The following is a 21,670-nucleotide window of genomic DNA, read 5'->3' as shown; positions in this document are numbered from 1 at the left end:
CGACCCTATCTAAACGCCTAATCATCTTATACACCTCTATCAAATCTCCCCTAATCCGTCTTTTCTCCAATGAGAACAGGCCCAAGTGCCTCAGCCTTTCCTCATACGATCGTCCTACCATGCCAGGCAACATCCTGGTAAACCTCCTCTGCACTCGTTCCAATGCATCCACATCCTTCCTATAGTATGGCGACCAAAACTGCACACAATACTCCAGATGAGGCCGCACCAGAGTCTTATACAATTGCAACATGACCTCAGGACTCCGGAACTCAATTCCTCTACCAATAAAGCCCAGTACACCATATGCCTTCCTCACAGCACTATTTACCTGGGTGGCAACTTTCAGAGATCTGTGTACATGGACACCAAGATCCCTCTGCTCATCCACACTACCAAGTAGCCTACCATTAGCCCAGTAATCCATCTTCTTGTTACTCCTACCAAAGTGAATGACTTCACACTTAGCTACATTGAATTCCATCTGCCACCTTTCTGCCCAGCTCTGCAACTTATCTATATCCCGCTGTAACCTGCCACATCCTTCTTCGCTGTCCACAACTCCACCGACCTTTGTGTCATCCGCAAACTTGCTCACCCAGCTTTCAAGCCCCTCCTCTAGATCATTTATAAAGATGACAAACAGCAATGGTCCCAAAACAGATCCCTGTGGTACACCGCTAGTAACTGCACTCCAAGATGAACCTAGTCCATCAACTACTACCCTCTGTCTCCTTCCAGCCAGCCAATTGCTAATCCAAACCTCTAATGCACCCTCAATGCCATACCTCCGTAGTTTTTGCATTAGCCTACCATGGGGTACCTTATCGAATGCCTTGCTAAAATCCATATACACCACATCTACTGCTTTACCCTCATCCACCTCCTTAGTCACCTTCTCAAAGAACTCAATAAGGTTTGTGAGGCACGACCTGCCCTTCACAAAACCATGCTGACTATCCTTGATCACATTATTCCTATCCAGATGTTCATAAATCTTATCCCTTACAATTCTCTCTAAGACTTTGCCCACAACAGAAGTGAGACTCACTGGCCTATAGTTACTCGGGCTGTCCCTACTCCCCTTCTTGAACAAGGGGACCACATTCGCTATGCTCCAGTCTTCTGGTACTATTCCCGTTGACAATGACGACATAAAAATCAAGGCCAATGGCTCTGCTATCTCCTCCCTAGCTTCCCAGAGGATCCTAGGGTAAATGCCATCAGGCCCAGGAGACTTGTCTATTTTCATCCTTTCCAGTATTCCCAAAACCTCCTCCCTACATACCTCAAGGCCATCCATTCTAATCACTTGTGACTCAATATTCACACCAGCAACAGAGTCCCGTTCCTGAGTGAATACTGATGAAAAGTATTGATTTAGTGTCTCTCCAATCTCCTCCGCCTCCACGCACAACTTCCCACTACTATCCTTGACTGGACCGATACCTACCCTAGTCATCCTTTCATTCCTGACATACCTATAGAAAGCCTTTGGGTTTTCCCTAATCCTACCAACTAAGGACTTTTCATGTCCCCTTCTCGCTGCTCTTAGCTCTCTCTTTAGATCCTTCCTGGCTACCTTATAACTCTCAATCGCCCCAACTGAACCTTCATGCCTCATCTTTACATAGGCCGCCCTCTTCCCTTTCACAAGGGATTCCAATTCCTTATGAAACCACGGCTCCCTCACAAGACCCTTTACTCCCTGCCTGACTGGTACATACTTATCAAGGACACTCAATAGGTGTTCCTTGAACAATCTCCACATATCGTTAGTGTTCTTCTCCTGAAGCCTGTTTTTCCAATCCACGCATCCTAAGTCATGCCTCACCGCATCATAATTTCCCTGCCCCCAGCTATAACTCTTGCCCTGCAGTGCACACTTATCCCTCTCCATCACTAAAGTAAAAGTCACCGAGTTGTGGTCACTGTCCCCGAAGTGCTCACCTACCTCCAAGTCTAACACCTGGCCTGGTTCATTACCTAGAACCAAATCCAGTATAGCCTCACCTCTTGTTGGCCTGTCTACATATTGTGTCAGGAAACCCTCCTGCACACATTGGACAAACACCAACCCATCTAACGAACTCGAGCTATAGCTTTCCCAGTCAATATCTGGGAAGTTAAAGTCCCCCATAACAACCACCCTGCTACTTTCACTCTTCTCCTGAATCATCCTCGCAATACTATCCTCTACCTCTCTCGGACTATTAGGAGGCCTGTAGAAAACTCCTAACAGGGTGACCTCACCTTTCCTATTTCTAACCTCAGACCAAACTACCTCATAAGGCAAATCTTCCTCCATCGTCCTTTCCACCGCTGTAATACTATCCTTGACAAGCAATGCCACACCTCCCCCTCTTTTACCCCCATGTCTGACCCTACTAAAACATTTAAACCCTGGAACCTGCAACAGCCATTCCTGCCCCTGTTCTACCCACGTCTCTGTAATGGCCACAACATCGAAGTCCCAGGTACAAACCCACGCTGCAAGTTCACCTACCTTATTTCTTATACTTCTGGCATTGAAGTATACACACTTCAAGCCACCTTTCTGTTTACAGGCACCCTCCTTCGAAATCGATGCCTTGTTCCTAACCTCCCTACACTCCAGGTCCTGTACCCTAAAGCTACAGTCCAGGTTCTCATGCCCCTGCAGAGTTAGTTTAAACCCTCCCAAAGAGCACTAGCAAACTTCCCCCCAAGGATGCTGGTGCCCCTCAGGTTCAGGAGTAGACCATTCTGTTTATAGAGGTCCCACCTTCCCCAGAAAGAACCCCAGTTATCCAGAAACCGGAATCCCTCCCTCCTGCACCATCCCTGTAGCCACGCTTTTAACTGTTCTCTCTCCCTATTCCTCGGGAGTGACTCTCTATCACGTAGCACGGGTAACAAACCAGAGACAACAACTCTGTTTGTTCTAACTCTGAGCTTGCAACCTAGCTCCCTGAAAGCCTGCCTAACATCCTCACCCCTCTTCCTACCTATGTCGTTGGTGCCAACGTGGACCACGATCTGGGGCTGCTCCCCCTCCCCCTTAAGGACCCGGAAAACACGATCAGAGACATCACGTACCCTTGCACCTGGGAGGCAACATACCAATCGTGAGTCTCTGTCGCCCCCACAAAACCGCCTATCTGTACCCCTCACTATTGAATCCCCAAGAACTATCGCTCTAACTTTCTCCACCCTTCCCTTCTGAGCAACGGGGCCAGGCTCCGTGCCAGAGGCCTGAACCTCGTTGCTTACCCCTGATAAGCCTTCCCCCCCACAAGCATCCAAAACGGTATACTTGTTCTTGAGGGGAATGACCGCAGGGGGTCCCTGCACTGGCTGGTTCCTCCCACTCCCCCTCACTGTCACCCATCTGTCTATAACTTTCGGTGTAACTACTTCCCTAAAGCTCTGATCTATGACCACCTCTGCCTCCCGAATGATCCGTAGTTCATCCAACTCCAGCTCCAGTTCCCTAACACGGTCTTGGAGGAGCTGGAGATGGATGCACTTCTTGCAAGTGTAATCAGCAGGGATGCTAATGGCTTCCCTCACCTCATACATGTTGCAGGAGGGACATTGCACTGCCTGCACTGCCATCCCTCTAAAAAGTAAGCTTTAAAACTAAATCTAAAGAAACAAACAAGCAAAATGCAGCACTTACCTGCTTGCCACAACGGGTCTTATTATTAGGTTAGAGGAGGAGGGCGGGTGGGAGGCTCTACCCCTGTAGTGCCTCCGGTTCCTCCCCTACGCGCTTATATAAGAAAAAACCCTACCCAGGTAACCTAGCGCGGCACCAGCTTCCGGGTCCGCTAGGCGCTTAAAAAAAACTTTAAAACTTTTAGCTGTTTGAAAAAAAACACGAACTGGACTTACCCCGCGACTTCAAAAACACCACCAGACAGCCGTTACTTGGTCCGCCGAGAGAGTGAGCGGACCAAGTAACGGAGGAAGAGAGAGGAAAACTACCTCTACTAACTGTTATCTCATCTCGCCATAGTGACCTTTCAGCCTTAACCTTACACTGCTCAATGGCGTAAGAGCGTTCCACTATTCTTACCCAATCCCGCCTTCCACAGACCACAGACTGCCAGTGGTCTTCATGCTTTAACCCTTCCCATGCTTTCATGTTCTTTATTTTTCATACTAACTCCATGTCACTTATTGCTTAACATGAATTCCTTATTGTCATGTCTTCAACAGTCCTGTAAGGTATCGTTCCCTCTGACATCCCACTGTCTTGTTTTGCTGCATCCTTTTGAGAGACTCACACTTTATCTCAGTACCTGACTCCTTCAATGACCAAAAGCAGTAACTTTGCTGTTAAGGACCTCCTGCCTCTGAATCAACCTGTATCTAGACCCCTTCTTCTCTCCTTCTCCCTCTCTCAGGTATAAAACTCAACGCAATAAACAACCTAGCAACCATTTCCCCAGGTGGTGTGCTGTTCATTTATTGAGAATCACATGTTTTCTTGGAAAACTAGCTGGTTTAGCTGATTGTTCACGTGTAATTTCTCATCCTTTACAAACGGTGGACCTTCACAAGACTGAAAACAACATTTTATTTTCCTTCAGATTCAGAGTGTGTGTGTCCTTGTTGCCTTTTGATGCAGGTATAAGGAATTCATAGCTGGAAGCAGCAACATGTGACTACAGCAAGTTAACATCACACTGACAGCATGTGCTATCAGCTTTCACAGCAAGCACTCCACATCCTGCTTCTACCAAATACACAAGTCTCAAAGTCAAGGGGCTCTAGTATGTGGTCAGGTCAAGATGTCTGTTGTGAGTCCATGGGTATTGGCATAGTAATTTGAGAGTAATGCTCAATCTCAATCCAGGTGCCTTGGCACAGTCAGTTGGCCACTCAGGGTGGTCAGTGTCAGGGCTTCAATATCAGGGAGTGGGCCATGGTCAACTGTGCAGATCCAATGCTTCATACCTCAGGATGTGTGTTTGTCTGTCAGGGATGTAATTAGGAGAATAGTTAAAGGATAGGCAGTAAAATATAATATATTTGGATTTCTAAATGATGTACACATGAGCACAAGGCTACATGAGAGAATAAGAGCCCTTGGTGTTGGAGGCAGTATATCAGCATAGTTAGAGGACTGGCTAACTAATAGAAGACAGAGAGTTGGAAAAAGAAGATGTTTTCTACTGGCAACTTATAACGAGTACTTTGCCTCGGGGATCAGTGTTGTGGTCACAATCATTTATGACACATAAATCAAAGATGAGGATGAGGGCAGTGATTCTATTTCCAGGATTGTGTATGAGACATGAATAAGTGGGCAGGCAACCAAGAGGAATGAATCTTCAGAGGCAGGTTAGTGAATGAGCAAGAACTGGGCAGACGGAATATAGTGTGGAAAAAATGTGAGGTTAAATATTTTGACAGGAAGAATGGAGGACCTGAATATGATTGAAATGGCGAAGGACTGCAGAAAGTGGCAGCGTGGAATGATTTGGGGATCAGTGCTCAGGTTCAGCCAGTAATTATTAAAAATTAATTTCCTTGTGAGATGTGGGTGCCCTGACTGGCCAGCATTGATAGCTCATCCTTATTTCCCCTCGAGAAGGTGGTGGTGAGCTGCCTTCTTCAATCGCTCCAGTCCATGTGCTGGTGGTTGACCCACCTCCACTGTTAGGGAGGAAATGCCAGGAGTTTTATCCACTTACACAGAAGGAATGTCATTATATTTCCCAGTTAGGAAAGTGAGTGGCTTCACCAGGATTTTCTGCATTTGTCCATGGACTGTTTCAGTAATTGACGAGTGTAAATAATATGGAACTAGGGATCTGGGTGTCCTTATTCACTAAAACCTAACAAGCAGGTGCACCTTCAAAAGGCAAATAGTACGTCAGTGTTGGTGGTAATTTGAAAGTGATTTTAAAAGAGGAGAAATAATGACTTGTTGGAATTGCGTCAAATTGTCTTAATGAAAATCGAGGCTTCACTTTGAGTATTGTGTCCAGTTTTGATTCCCGGATCCATGAAGGATATACTTGGCTTGGAGGATAGTAACAAAGATTCCGAAGATTAATCTCTGAGTTAGTCCAATTGTCTTAGGAGAAAACTGGGTCTGTTTTGAAAAATGGAAAGTGAATGACTGAAAAGCAAAATTCTTACAGGACATGATAGATTGGACATAGATGTGTCCCTTAGATTCCAAAAATAGGGACACATTGTGGGAAAGTGATACTGAGGTGATGATCAGCTGTGATCTAGAACAGGAAGGATGTGGCTTCCTTTGACTGGGCCTTTATTCACTGTCCATCCCTGATTCCTGATCTCTGCTTAGACACTAGGAGAAAGTGAGGTCTGCAGATGCTGGAGACCAGAGTTGAAAAGTGTGGTGCTGGAAAAAGGCAGCATCCTAGGAGAGGAGAATCGACATTTTGGGCATAAGCACTTCTTCAGGAATGAGACTGGTGTGCCAAGTGGGCTGAGATAAAGGGTGGGGGGGAGGAGGGGGGAGTTTGGGGGAGGGGCGCTGGGAATACGATAGGTGGAAGGAGGTGAGGGTGAGGGTGATAGGCCGGAGAGGGGGTGGGGGCGGAGAGGTCGGGAAGAAGATTGCAGGCCAAGAGGGCGGTGCTGAATCCGAGGGTTGGGACTGAGATAAGGTGGGGGGAGGGGAAATGAGGAAGCTGGAGAAATCTACATTCATCCCGTGTGGTTGGAGGGTTCCTATGCGGAAGATGAGGCGCTCTTCCTCCAGGCGTCATGTGGTCAGGGTCTAGCGATGGAGGAGGCCAAGGACCTGCATGTCATTGGCAGAGTGGGAGAGAGAGTTAAAGTGTTCAGCCTCGGGCGGTTGGGTTGGTTGGTCCGGGTGTCCCAGAGGTGTTCCCTGAAATGTTCCGCAAGTAGGCGGCCTGTCTCCCCAATGTAGAGGAGACCACATCGTGTGCAGCAGATACAGTAAATGATGTGTGTGGAGATGCAGGTGAATTTGCAACGGATTTGGAAGGATCCCTTGGGGCCTTGGAGGAAGGTGAGAGGGGACGTGTGGGCGCAAGTTTTGCATTTCTTGCGGTTGCAGGGGAAGGTGCCAGGAGTTGAGGTTGGGTTGGTGGGGGGTGTGGACCTGACGAGGGAGTCGTGGAGGGAGTGGTCTCTCTGGAACGCTGATAGGGGTGGGGAGGGAAATATACCCCTGGTGGTGAGCTCTGTCTGGAGGTGGCAGAAATGACGAAGGATAATACAATGTATCTGGACGTTGGTGGGGTGGAAGGTGAGGACCAGTAGGGTTCTGTCCTGGTGGAGATTAGAGGGGCAGGGTTCAAGGGCGGAGGAGCGGGAAGTGGAGGACATGCGTTGGAGAGCATCGTCAACCAACTCGGAGGAGAAATTGCGGTCTTTGAAGAAGGAGGCCATCTGTGTTGTTTGGTATTGGAACTGGTCCTCCTGAGAGCAGATGCGGTGGAGGCGAAGGAATTGGGAATATGGGATGGCATTTTTACAGGGGGCAGGTGGGAGGAGGTGTAATCTAGGTAGCTGTGGGAGTTGGTCAGTTTATAGTAAATGTCTGTGTTGATTCGGTCGCCCGAGATAGAAATGGAGAGGTCTAGGAAGGGGAGGGAGGAGTCTGAGACGGTCCAGGTAAATTTGAGGTCGGGGTGGAAGGTGTTGGCAAAGTGGATGAACTGTTCAACCTCCTCGTGGGAGCACGAGGCAGCGCCGATAGTCATCGATGTAGCAGAGGAAAAGGTGGGGGGTGGTGCCAGTGTAGCTGAGGAAGATGGACTGTTCCACATATCCGACGAAGAGGCAGGCATAGCTGGGGCCCATGCGGGTGGCCATGATGCTGCCTGGCCTGCTGCGCTTTTCCAGCGCCACACTTTTCAACTCGGCTCAGATACGCCAGCAAAGATTAAAATGGCATCTTGTTTTGTCGGCAGGATTCTCGATGCCCTGCAGGATGGTGAGGTGCAAACACAGGATCGCCTCTGTCCCCTAGACCATTACAGACCACAACACCTGCCCAGCCTGGTCTGACATTGTCCCCCGCCCTGGGTCAGGGAAGCCTCAGTGTCTCGAGGAATGCCCAGTGTGGTAGGAAGGAGGTCAATGTCCTCCTCCACTCTAACAGGGTAAGCATCAACATTTTCTCTCTGATACCCCACCCTCACTCTCTCTGTCACCCGTCTCCTCCAAAGGCTCATCCCCTCCCAGTCTCACTCTTACCCACAACATCCTCCCTCCCTCACCCACCCCAACCCCCGACACCACTAACCCTGTGTGCTCCCTGTGCTGCCCACTCACTCAGGACAAATCACCCCGTTCACTAACAGTAACAGCTGATCCACCCACTTTCATCTCCATTAGTACTCATCTCGTCCCCAATCCTGCAGGGAAACAGCCCCCAATGGGAGCAGAGAGATTCAAGACGGATGATGGGCCAGATAATATTTACCCTGTAACGGGGAGAGGTTCCTGGTTCTGACCGTACTGAGCTGTAATCCGACAGTGTCCAAGGCCCTGGACTGGTCCCACAGGCTGCCCCTCTGACATGGTGTGGTGGAACACCCTGAACACGGGATACCTATAGATGCGAGTGAGTGATCAGAGTGAGAGAGTGAGAAAGCAAGTGAAAGAGTGAGTGAGTGAGTGAATGAATGTTCTGATGGGGGGGTAAGGATCCCGGATGGAGATACAGCCTGGGACAGTCCCTGAGCTGGGGGTGGTGGGGGAGGGGGTGGTGTGTCCCTGAGCACACAGTGTCCTTGCTGCAGCGTTACAATGAGAGTTCCCGGGGCAGCCTGAGGGGCACCATCGAAAGGCAGAAACATCCTGTTAGTGGATTGGGGAGGGACCATGAGGGGAGGTGAATGTGGGGTGGGAGTGGCCAATGCCCACAGAGTGTGCCCTGAGATATTGGTGCACAATTAGCGAGTAGTCATTTGGAGCCAATGGCAATCTGAATCTGCAGTTGTTCAATTATCAGGACATTAAAGACGCAATAACCCCCAGTGACTGGCAATTCACTGCTGCCTGACAGGGATCACACTGTGCTGCTGGTCAGAAACACAACAGAGAGAGTAAGCTGACCTTGACATTGTAATAGGCCACATATCACTTGATTCTCCCACACACCTCACCAGAGTTCATGTTGTTCAGACCCGAGAAGGTTCCGTACATGAGATTTGAATAGTAACCTTCCGCAGGCAGTAAGGTATGGAGTATCTGTTAGCATTGGAGGGTAGAGAGGGTGAAGGCCAGGGCATACACAGAAATCCAAATGAGAAAATGAGAAGCAGTTGATTAACCACCCTGAAGAGAAATAAAAAAACCCTGCAGATGCTGGAAATGCAGGCAGGAGGCTGGAAGAACACAGCAAGGCAGGCAGTATCAGGAGGGAGAGGGACACAGCAAGGCAGGCAGTATCAGGAGGGAGAGGGACACAGCAAGGCAGGCAGTATCAGGAGGGAGAGGGACACAGCAAGGCAGGCAGCGTCAGGAGGGAGAGGGACACAGCAAGGCAGGCAGCATCAGGAGGGAGAGGGACACAGCAAGGCAGGCAGCATCAGGAGGGAGAGGGACACAGCAAGGCAGGCAGCATCAGGAGGGAGAGGGACACGGCAAGGCAGGCCGTGTCAGGAGGGAGAGGGACACAGCAAGGCAGGCAGCATCAGGAGGGAGAGGGACACAGCAAGGCAGGCAGCATCAGAAGGCTGGAAGAACACAGCAAGGCAGGCAGCATTAGGAGGGAGAGTGACACAGCAAGGCAGGCAGCTTCAGGAGGCAGAGGGACACGGCAAGGCAGGCCGTGTCAGGAGGGAGAGGGACACAGCAAGGCAGGCAGCATCAGGAGGGAGAGGGACACAGCCTTGCAGTGTTCCCCAGCCTCCTGATGCTGCCTGCCTTGCTGTGTCCCTCTCCCTCCTGATGCTGCCTGCCTTGCTGTTTCTCCCAGCCTCATAATGTCCGTGCCTTGCTGTGTTATCCCAGACTCCTGCCTTTGATTAACTATCCTGAGGCTGAAATGGAGAAAACATTGTGTATTCAAAAGGAACAAGCATCCTAGCGATCTATATTTAAACTCTATTACTCTTATGCACATTTCCAGATAAGATTTTGAACATAAAATTGTTTTTTTGATCAGATTTATGCATCTAACAGTTCTTTTCCATGTTTTTAATTTAATATAAAATTGTGCCTGCTGCTTTCCAAAGGTCAATCAAAACATTGAATCAAACCAGCACAATGGTGATCATTGTATTTTTCAGATAAATGTTAGCTTGCAACCCCGAGTTCCAGAAACAAAGGTTACACCTTTTAATTTTGGTAAATCATTACAAGATAAAATGACAAAAGATAAAATATATAGCTTCCTTCATTAATGAAAGGATATTGAACCTTCGTTCATGTGTAAATATTGATAGATAGTTATTATTCAATAACACTTGTTGGTATGTTATCTCTAACTTGGAGTAAAATGATACATGCCCATATTTCACAAGCAGAGACAGCAAACAGGGCAAAGATCTCTAGATTCCTGTCATATTAATAAGGAACTATTTTGAAATTTTATATTCAATATTTGCACAGCCCTTCCCCACCCCCTGTCACAGTGTAAGTTTGAATGACGAGTCTAACAAGAAATAGGAACTTGTCCCTCATGTCCAGATACTGACCAGATTCCTGCAATTTGTCCATTTTGGCCACACTGTGATAAATTCTTCTTCCAGCGAACGGGTGAATATGGGAAACAATTGAGAGGAGTGTGATAGGTGGTTCTATCTAGGATCAAACTTAGTGCTGTTCAGAATTGTTATACTGGGGTCATCCTACATAAAACAAACATCTGCGGGAGGTAGGAGAGTTTTCCCTGAATTTTAATAGCAAATAAAATTAGTTTGACTGCTGACAGCTAGTGTTAATGTTTATTAGTTTCTTCATCATGTTTCTGAGATTTGTTTTACTGAGGAAGCTTTTAGCCTTCATATCTTTTCTTTTAGTAATTTATTATCCTGCTCTTAAACCATTATCTCATTTGTTTATCCCCTCATTAACAATTCACTCATACAGCTTCAGGAATGAGTACAATATTGACTTTAAGAAAATATTCACTGCTCAAGTCTGTTACACCATTCTGCAAGACCATGGCTGATCTGATTGTGAACTCGACTCCACTTGTCTGCCCAACCTCCGTAACCAATGACTCCCTCGTACATTGCAATCTGTCAAAGTCAGCCTTAGACATACTAAATAAATTGCTCTCTGAGGAAGCGAAGTTGTTGTTTTCAATTGTTACAATGAAGTGATTTCACAAGATGAAGCTTGCACAGGCTATCTGTGGACTGTGGTCAACCCGAAGAAAAGGTACCGATACCTGGGCCCCTTGCCTGGGATTGTCACAAAAGCTAAAAGTTTTATCAAATTACTCAAAGTCCTCAGTGACACGAATTCTGGTTAGCCGATAACATCAGCCAACTTTTTACACTTAAAAAAAAACTTTTACTTGCTAAAAATAAGTCTGTTCTAACTACAGGGAGAAAGTGAGGACTATAGATGTTGGAGAGTCAGAGTCAAAGAAGTGGGATGCTGGAAAAGCACAGCAGGTCAGGCAGTATCCAAGAAGCAGCAGAGTCAATGTGTTGGGCATAAGCCCTTCCTCAGGAATGTGGGGAGTGGAAGGGAGTGGAGAGCTAAATAGGAGGGTGTGAGTGGGGCTGGGGGGGAAGTAGTTGGGAAGGCGATACATAGATGCTGGTGAGGGATGATGGTGGTAGGTTGGAGTGGAGGGCAGAGCGGGTAGGTGGGAAGGAAGTTGGACAGGTAGGACAGTTCAAGATGGTGATGTCAAGTTGGAGGTTTGGATCTGGGATGAGTTGGGGGGAGGAGAGATGAGGAACTCCACCCCTCAAATCGCTACAAGGACAACCCTACCCCCCCCCACCCCCAACCACCACCAACCCCGGTCCTCAACTTCCATCCCTCCAATCTCCAGATACATTGCATCATTCTCTGCTATTTTCGTCACCTACAAACAGACCCTACCACCAGGGATATATTTCCTTCCCCACCCCTATCAGTGTCCTTCCTACACTGTTCCCTCTGCAACTGCTTGTTAGGTTCAGGCACTCCAACCAACACACCCTCCATTCCCAGCACCTCCCTTTGCCACCACAAGAGATATAAAACCTGCGGCCACATCTCCCCCCTCACCTCCATCCAGGCTCCAAAGTATACTTCTACATCTGGCAGAGATTTTCTTGCACATCCAAACACCTCATCTACTCTGTGAAAGTGGGACTGCGGATCCTGAAGATTAGAGTCGAGAGTCTGATGCTGGAAAAGCACAGCAGGTCAAGCAGCATCTGAGGAGCAGGCAAGTCAAAGTTTCAGGCCCAAAATATTGATTCTCCTGCTCCTTGGATGTTGCCTGACCTGCTGTGCTTTCCCAGCACCACTCTAATTTTCACTCTGATCTCCCGCATCTGCAGTCCTCACTTTCACCTACCTCATCTACTGTGTCCGTTGCTCTCAATATGGTCGTCTCTACATTGGGGAGACAGGACGCCAACTCACGGAACGTTTCAGGGAACACCTCTAGGACATACACACCAAACAACCCCATTGCCCTGTGGCCAATGACTTCAACTCCCCCTCCCACTCCACCAAGGACATGCAAGTCCTGGGCCTCTCCACCACCAAATCCTAGCCACCTGACGTCTGAAAGAAGAATGCCTCATCTTCCGCCTTGGGACCCTCCAACCAGACAGCATCAAAGTCGATTTCACCAGTTTCCTCATCTTCCCTTGCCCCACCTTACCCCAGATCCAATCCTCCAACTTGGCACCACCCTCTTGAACTGTTCCACCTGTTCATCTTCCTTCCCACCTATCTGCTCCACCCTCTGCTCTGACCTGTCACCTTCTTCCCCACCTTTATCTACCTTGCTCATTCTCAGCTACCTACCCCCCCAGCCCCACCCCACCCCCTTATTAATCTCTCAGCCTCCTTCCCCACCCCCCACATTCCTGAGGAAGGGCTTATGTCTGAAACGTGAGTCTTGTGATTCTCGGATGCTGCCTGACCTGCTTTTCCAGCACCACACTTTTGACTCTGTTCTAACCACAGGCAAACAAATGCGAACTATCAATTTTTAACTCTCTAACTTACTGTGATCTCTTCACAAACTTTTAATGACATATGCAGATAGACAAAACAAACGGGAAAAACATAGAAGCAATGGATGATCATTATGTAAGGGGAATGCAGTTCAATTACACCAGTCACCTTGTCTCTCCCAATTGTTTCGGACTCCAAGCTTTTTTGCTTTCCCAAGTCCTGTCAGTTTGTTACTGCAGACATGGTGTAGTTGGCACCTTCACCTTCAGTTGCTGATTAGAAACAAAAGCTTATATGTAAATTATGAGTGAGAAAAGCCAGCCATCTTCCAATACTTTGTTACATCCCTGAAAAAAGAAGAAGATTCTGCCTTTTTAAGCATTTGAAAGATTTCTGCATGTGTACGGTTCACGCACAGACTGCTCACCTGGCCAGGAGTTGATCAGAGAATTGTTGCCATGCTGGCGATTCCTGACCCTCTAGTTTCTGAAGGCAGTCAGAGAGGTCACGAGGTCAGCAGGGAGCAGGGAACCTGTCGGGATACGTGAGTACACAGTATAAATTCCGTACTTTTAGCTCAGGCATTGTTCAGTTCCTAGAGCCAGTCGGTATGGTCATGAGGACACCTAATCGGGTGGTTGCTTTACCCGAAATACTACTCGGGTAGTGTCTCCCACCCATCCTCCTCCACTAACCAAAACATTGTTCTATGTGTTGGTTGGGAAGGTGACAAGAGTTTTCTTTAGAGTTTAATTTTTTTCAGCTATTTGGGAAATTAAAGCAGTGGGAATGGAGAATAGGGCAGTTGAATGTTCCTCCTGCAGTATTTGGGAGGAAAGGGTCACCTCTAGTATCCCTGTTGACTCTATTTGTGGGAAGTGCACCCAACTCCAGTTCCTTGAGAGCCGTGTTAGGGAACTGGGGCTGGAGGAACTTTGTATCATTCGGGAGACGGAAGGAGTCAGTGACGGGAGTTCCAGGGAGGTAGTTACTCTACAGCCAGGTGAAGAAGGTAATGGGTTACCGTCAGGGGTAAGAAAGGGAACCGGCAGGTAGTGCAGGATCTCCTGTGATGGTTCCCCTCAACAACAAGTACACCGTTTTGGATACTGTTGGGGGGGACTTACCAGGGGTAAGCCATGGGGCACAGGACTCTGTCCCTGTTGCTCAGAGGGGAAGGGGGAAGAGGAGCAATGGTTTAGTCATTGGGGACACCATAGTTAAGGAGACAGGTAGGATGTTTTGTGGAAACGAGAGAGACTCACGATTGGTTTGTTGCCTCCCAGGTGCCAGGGTTCATGATGTCTCTGATTGTGTTTTCAGGATCCTTGAGGGGGAGGGGTAGCAGACCCAATTTGTGGTCCATATTGGCACCAACGGCATAGGTAGGAAGAGAGGTGGGGATTGAAGACATAAATTCAGGGAACTAGGGTGGAAGCTTAGCGCAAGAACAAACAGAGTTGTGATTTCTGGTTTGTTGCCCGTGCCACGTGCTAGTGAAGCGAGGAACAGGGAGAGCGCGGAGCTGACCATATGGCTGCAGGGATGGTGCAGGAGGAAGGGTTTTGGATTCTTGGACAATTGGAGCTCTTTCTGGGATAGATGGAATCTTTTCATGCAGGATGGTCTTCACCTGAACCAGAAGGGTACCAATGTTCCTAGTTGACAATTTGCTAATCTTCTTTGAGGGCCTTTAAGCTAATGCTGCAGGGGAATGGGAACCTGAATTGCAATTCCAATGTACAGGAGTTTGGGGGTAGTGAGGTCAGGGATAGGTTTACAAGGTCGTGAGAGGACTCTGGCAACCAGGGTCTTGGTTTGGAATGTGTGTACTTGAACGCCAGGAGCATCCGAAATAAGGTGGGTGAACTTGCAGCATGGGTTGGGACCTGGGATTTTGATGTTGTGGCCGTTTCAGAGACCTGGCTAGAGCAGGGACAGGAGTAATTGTTGCAGATGCCAGGATTTAGATGTTTCAGCAAGAACAGAGAAAATGGTAAAAGGAGAGGGTGTGGCATTGTTAATCAAGGGTAGTATTACAGCAGCTGAAATAATGTTTAAGGGATCATCCACTGAGGTAGTTTGGGCTGAGGTAAGAAACAGGAAAGGAGGGGTCACCTTGTTGGGAGTTTTCTATAGGCCTCTGAATTGTTCCAGGGATGTAAAGGAAAGGATAGCAAAGATGATTCTTCATAGGAGGGAGAGTAACAGGGTAGTTGTTTTGAGGGATTTTAACTTTCTCAATATTGACTGGAAATACTATAGTTCAAGTAGTTTAGATGGATCAGTTTTTGTTCAATGCGTGCAGGAGGGTTTTCTGACACAGTATGTAGACAGGCCAACAAGAGGTGATGCCATTTTAGATTTGGTACTGGGTGATGAACCTGGCCAGGTGTTACATTTGGGGGTAGGTGAGCACTTGATGATCGTGACCACAATTCGGTTATGTTTACAATAGCAATGGGAAGGGTAGGTATACACCACAGGGAAAAATGTATAATGGAGGGAAAGGCAATTATGATGTGATTAGGTAAGATTTAAGATGCATAGGATGCAGAAAGAAACTGTAGGAGATGGACATTCTTGAAAGGTGGAGCTTATTCAAGGAACAGCTACTGTGGGTCCTTGTTAAGTAAATACCTACAAGGCAGGGAGTTAGTTGTCAAGAGAGAGAGCCATAGATTACGAAAGAAGTTGAATCTCTTGTCAAGGGAAAGAAGGCTTATGTGAGGATGGGGCATGAAGGCTCAGTTAGGGGGCTTGAGAGTTATAATTTAGCCAGAAAAGATCTAAAGAGAGGGCTAAGAAGGGCCAGGAGGGGACATGAGAAGTTGTTGGCAAATAGGATCAAGGAAAACCCTAAGACCTCCTGTCGGTGCATCAGGAATATAAGAATGACTAGAGTAAGATTAGGGTCAATCAAAGATCATAGTGGGAAGTTGTGTGTGGACTCTGAGGACATAGGAGAAATGTTTAATGAATACTTTTCAACAGAATTCACATTGGAAAGGGCAATGTTAGTGAGAATGCAGAGATACAGGTGACAAGATTAGATAGGACTGCAGTTGATAAAGCGAAGAATTTAGCAATTTTGGAAAATCTGAAAATAGGTAAGACTCCTGGACCGGATGGGATTTATCCTCAGATTCTCTGGGAAGCCAGGGAGGAGATTGACGAGCCTTTGGCTTTGATCTTCATGTCATTATTGTCGACTGGAATAGTACCAGAAGACTGGAGGATAGGAAATGTTGTTCCCTTGTTTAAGAAGGGGAGTCGGGACAACCCTGATAATTATAGACCATGAAGTGGGTAAGGTATTGGAAAAGGTTAAGATTTATAATCATCTGAAAAGGAATAATTTGATTAGAGGTTGTCAACACAGTTTTGTGAAGGGTAGGTCATGCCTCACAAAACTTATTGCGTTCTTTGAGAAGGTGACAAAACAGGTGGATGAGGGTAAAGCAGTTATTGTGGTGTACATGGATTTTGGTAAAGTGTTTGATTAGGTTCCAGATGGTAGGCTATTACACAAAATATGGAGTTTTGGGATTGAAGGCGATTTAGCAGTTTGGATCAGAAATTGGCTAGCGGGAAGAAGAGGGTGTGGTTGATGGGCAATGTACATCCTGGAGTAAAAAATGAGGTCTGCAGATGCTGGAGATCACAACTGCAAATGTGTTGCTGGTCAAAGCACAGCAGGTCAGGCAGCATCTCAGGAATAGAGAATTCGACGTTTCGAGCATAAGCCCTTCATCATCCTGGAGCTCAGTTACCTGTGGTGTGCCGCAAGGATCTGTTTTAGGGCCACTGCTGTTTGTTATTTTTATAAATTATCTGGATGAGGGTGTAGAAGGATGGGTTGTAAATTTGCAGATGGCAATAAGGTAGGCAGAGTTGTGGATAGTGCCGAAGGATGTTGTGGGTTACAGAGGGACATAGATAAGATGTAGAGCTGGACTGACAGGTGGCAAATGGAGTTTAATGTAGAGAAGTGTGAGATGGTTCACTTTGGAAGAAGTAACAGGAATGCAGAGTACTGGGCTAATGGTAAAATTCTTGGCAGTGTAGATGAACAGAGAGATCTCAGTATCCAGGTGCATAAATCCCTGAAAGTTATCACCCAGGTTGATGGGATTGTTAAGATGGCATATGGTGTGTCAGCTTTTATTGGCAGAGGGATTGAGTTTCGGAGCCACGAGGTCATGCTGCAGCTGTACAAAACTCTGGTGCGGCTGCACTTGGAGTACTGTATACAGTTCTGGTCAGAGCTGAAAATGCGTTGCTGGAAAAGCGCAGCAGGTCAGGCAGCATCCAAGGAGCAGGAGAATCGACGTTTTGGGCATGAGCCCTTCTTCAGGAATGAGGAAAGTGTGCCAAGTGGGCTGAGATAAAAGGTAGGGAAGAGGGACTTGGGGGAGAGGCATTGGAAATGCCACAGGTGGAAGGAGGTTAAGGTGAGGGTGATAGGCCGGAGTGGGGGTGGGGGCGGAGAGGTCAGGAAGAAGATTGCAGGTTAGGAGGGTGGTGCTGAGATTGAGGATTGGGACTGAGACAAGGTGGGGGGAGGGGAAATGAGGAAACTAGAGAAATCTGAGTTCATCCCTTGTGGTTGGAAGGTTCCTAGGCGGAAGATGAGGTGCTCTTCCTCCAGCCATCGTGTTGCTATGGTCTGGCGATGGAGGAGTCCAAGGACCTGCATGTCCTTGGTGGAGTGGGAGGGGGAATTCTTCCACTGACACCCTCCTTCGACTGACCTTCCATTGACACACTCCTTCGACTGACCTTCAACTCCCCCTTTGCATACTGCAAAGGCCATGGACAGTGACAAGATTCCAACAATAGCACTGAAGACCTGTGCTCCAGAACTTGCTGCTCCCTTAGCCAAGCTCTTCCAGTATGGCTATAACACTGACATCGACCCAACAGTGTGCAATATTGCCCAATTATGTCGCATTCACAAAAATCTGGACAAATCCAACCTGGCTGATTCCCGCCCAGTCAGTTTACTCTTGGTCCTCAGTGAAGTGATGGTCGGTGTTTGTCCAATGTGTGCAGGAGGGTTTCCTGACACAATATGTAGACAGGCCATATGTAGAGGTGAGACTATACTGGATTTGGTTCTAGGTAATGAACCAGGCCAGGTGTTAGACTTGGAGGTAGGTGAGCACTTCGGGGACAGTGACCACAACTCGGTGACTTTTACTCTAGTGATGGAAAGGGATAAGTGTGCACTGCAGGGCAGGAGTTATAGCTGGGGGCAGGGAAATTATGATGCGGTGGGGCATGACTTAGGATGTGTGGATTGGAAAAATAGGCTTCAAGGGAAGAACACAAATGATATGTGGAGATTGTTCAAGGAACACCTATTGAGTGTCCTTGATAAGTATGTACCAGTCAGGCAGGGAGTAAAGGGTCTTGTGAGGGAGCCGTGGTTTAATAAGGAATTGGAATCCCTTGTGAAAGGGAAGAGGGTGGCCTATGTAAAGATGAGGCGTGAAGGTTCAGTTGGGGCGATTGAGAGTTATAAGGTAGCCAGGAAGGATCTAAAGAGAGAGCTAAGAGCAGCGAGAAGGGGACATGAAAAGTCCTTAGTTGGTAGGATTAGGGAAAACCCAAAGGCTTTCTATAGGTATGTTAGGAATAAAAGGATGACTAGGGTAGGTATCGGTCCAGTCAAGGATAGTAGTGGGAAGTTGTGCGTGGAGGCGGAGGAGATTGGAGAGATACTAAATCAATACTTTTCATCAGTATTCACTCAGGAACAGGACACTATTGCTGATGTGAATATTGAGTCACAAGTGATTAGAATGGATGGCCTTGAGGTACGTAGGGAAGAGGTCTGGGGAATACTGGAAAGGATGAAAATAGATAAGTCCCCTGGGCCTGATGGCATTTATCCTAGGATCCTCTGGGAAGCTAGGGAGGAGATAGCGGAGCCATTGGCCTTGATTTTTATGTCATTATTGTCTACAGGAATAGTGCCAGAAGACTGGAGGATAGCGAATGTGGTCCCCTTGTTCAAGAAGGGGAGTAGGGATAGCCCTAGTAACTATAGGCCAGTGAGTCTCACTTCTGTTGTGGGCAAAGTCTTAGAGAGAATTGTAAGGGATAGGATTTATGAACATCTGGATAGGAATAATGTGATCAAGGATAGTCAGCATGGTTTTGTGAAGGGCAGGTCATGCCTCACAAACCTTATTGAGTTCTTTGAGAAGGTGACCAAGGAAGTGGACGAGGGTAAAGCAGTAGATGTGGTGTATATGGATTTTAGCAAGGCGTTCGATAAGGTACCCCATGGCAGGCTAATGCAAAAACTACGGAGGTATGGCATTGAGGGTGCATTAGAGGTTTGGATTAGGAATTGGCTGGCTGGAAGGACACAGAGGATAGTAGTTGATGGACTAGGTTCATCTTGGAGTGCAGTTACTAGCGGTGTTCCACAAGGATCTGTTTTGGGACCATTGCTGTTTGTCATTTTTATAAATGACCTAGAGGAGGGGCTTGAAGGCTGGGTGAGCAAGTTTGCGGATGACACGAAAGTCGGTGGAGTTGTTGACAGCGAAGAAGGATGTGGTAGGTTACAGCAGGATATAGATAAGTTGCAGACCTGGGCAGAAAGGTGGCAAATGGAGTTCAATGTAGGTAAGTGTGAAGTAATTCACTTTGGTAGGAGTAACAAGAAGATAGATTACTGGGCTAATGGTAGGCTACTTGGTAGTGTGGATGAGCAGAGGGATCTTGGTGTCCATGTACACAGATCTCTGAAAGTTGCCACCCAGGTAAATAGTGCTGTGAAGAAGGCATATGGTGTACTGGGCTTTATTGGTAGAGGAATTGAGTTCCGGAGTCCTGAGATCATGTTGCAGTTGTATAAGACTCTGGTGCGGCTGCATCTGGAGTATTGTGTGCAGTTTTGGTCGCCATACTATAGGAAGGATGTGGAGGCACTGGAACGAGTGCAGAGGAGGTTTACCAGGATGTTGTCTGGCGTGATAGGAAGATCGTATGAGGAAAGGCTGAGGCACTTGGGGCTGTTCTCATTGGAGAAAAGAAGATTTAGGGGAGATTTGATAGAGGTGTACAAGATGATTAGGGGTTTAGATAGGGTAGACAGTGAGAACCTTTTTCCGCTAATGGAGTCAGCTGTTACTAGGGGACACAGCTTTAAATTAAGAGGTGGTAGGTATAGGACAGATGTTAGGGGTAGATTCTTTACTCAGCAGGTTGTGAGTTCATGGAATGCCCAGCCAGTAGCAGTGGTGGACTCTCCCTCTTTATGGTCATTTAAGCGGGCATTGGATAAACATATGGAGGTTATTGGGCTAGTGTAGGTTAGGTAGGCTTCGGTCGGCACAACATTGAGGGCTGAAGGGCCTGTACTGCGCTGTATTTTTCTATGTTCTATGTTTTATATGTTCTATGTGTCACTAACAGGGCTATCCAGCAGCACCTGCTCAGCAATAACCTGCTCAGTGACACCCAGTTTGTGTTCCACCAGGGCCACTCAGCTCCTGACCTCATTATAGCCCTGGATCAAGCATGGACAAAAAAACTGAATTCGAGAGGGGAGGGGAGAGAGACAGCCCTTGATACTAAGGCTACATTTGACCAAGTGTGGCATCAAGGGGCCTGAGCAAAACTGGAATCAATGTGTATCAGGCAACAAACTCTCCGCTGTCTGAAGTCATACCTCGCACATGGGAGAATGGTCCTGGTTGTTGGAGGTCAGTCACCTCAGCTCCAGAACGTCTCTACAGGAGTTCCTCAGGGGAGTGTCTGATGTCCAATCATCTTCAGTTGCTTCATCAATGACCTTCCCTCCATCATAAGGGCAGAGGTGGGAATGTTTGCCAATGATTGCACAATGCCATAAAATGTGTTGCTGGAAAAGCGCAGCAGCTCAGGCAGCATCCAAGGAGAAGGAGAATCGACGTTTCGGGCATAAGCCCTTCTTCAGGAATCTCCATCTCCTTTGATGCTGCCTGACCTGCTGAGCTTTTCCAGCACCACACTCTCTGCTCTGATCTCCAGCATCTGCAGTCCTCACTTTCTCATAATGATTGTGCAATGGTCAGCACCATTCGCGACTCCTCAGATACTGTGACAGTCAATGTTCACATGCAGCAAGATCTGGACAATATCCAGACTGGGGCAGACAAGTAACATTCACACCACACAGATGTCAGGTCATAAAGTCATACAGCACAGAAAAGGCCCTTTGACCCATTGAGGCTGTACTGACATAACAATCACTGAAAGTGCACTAATTCCAATTTTCTGCACTTGTCCCATATCCATGGATATATGATATTTAACGTGCTCATCCAAATATTTTTCTAAAGTTGTAAAGCCTCCATCCCCTTCCCAGGCAGTTTTTTCAGGTTCCCACCATCTGCTGAGTGAAAACGTTTTTTTTTCTCAAACCTTCTCTGAATCTCCTGCGCCTTACTCTAAAACTATCCCCCTCAACTGGTTAGTGTTCCATATGCCTTCTGAACTATCCTATTCACATGCTCTGCTGACTTCAGGGATCTGTCAATATTTAGCCTCAGATCCCTCTGTTCCTCTCAGTTACCCAGTGTCC

The sequence above is a fragment of the Hemiscyllium ocellatum genome, chromosome 16 (assembly GCF_020745735.1).
Source record: "Hemiscyllium ocellatum isolate sHemOce1 chromosome 16, sHemOce1.pat.X.cur, whole genome shotgun sequence".
NCBI classification, from domain to species: Eukaryota; Metazoa; Chordata; class Chondrichthyes; order Orectolobiformes; family Hemiscylliidae; genus Hemiscyllium; species Hemiscyllium ocellatum.
The sequence above is the reverse complement of the archived record's forward strand: the minus strand, read 5'-3'. Positions refer to the sequence as shown.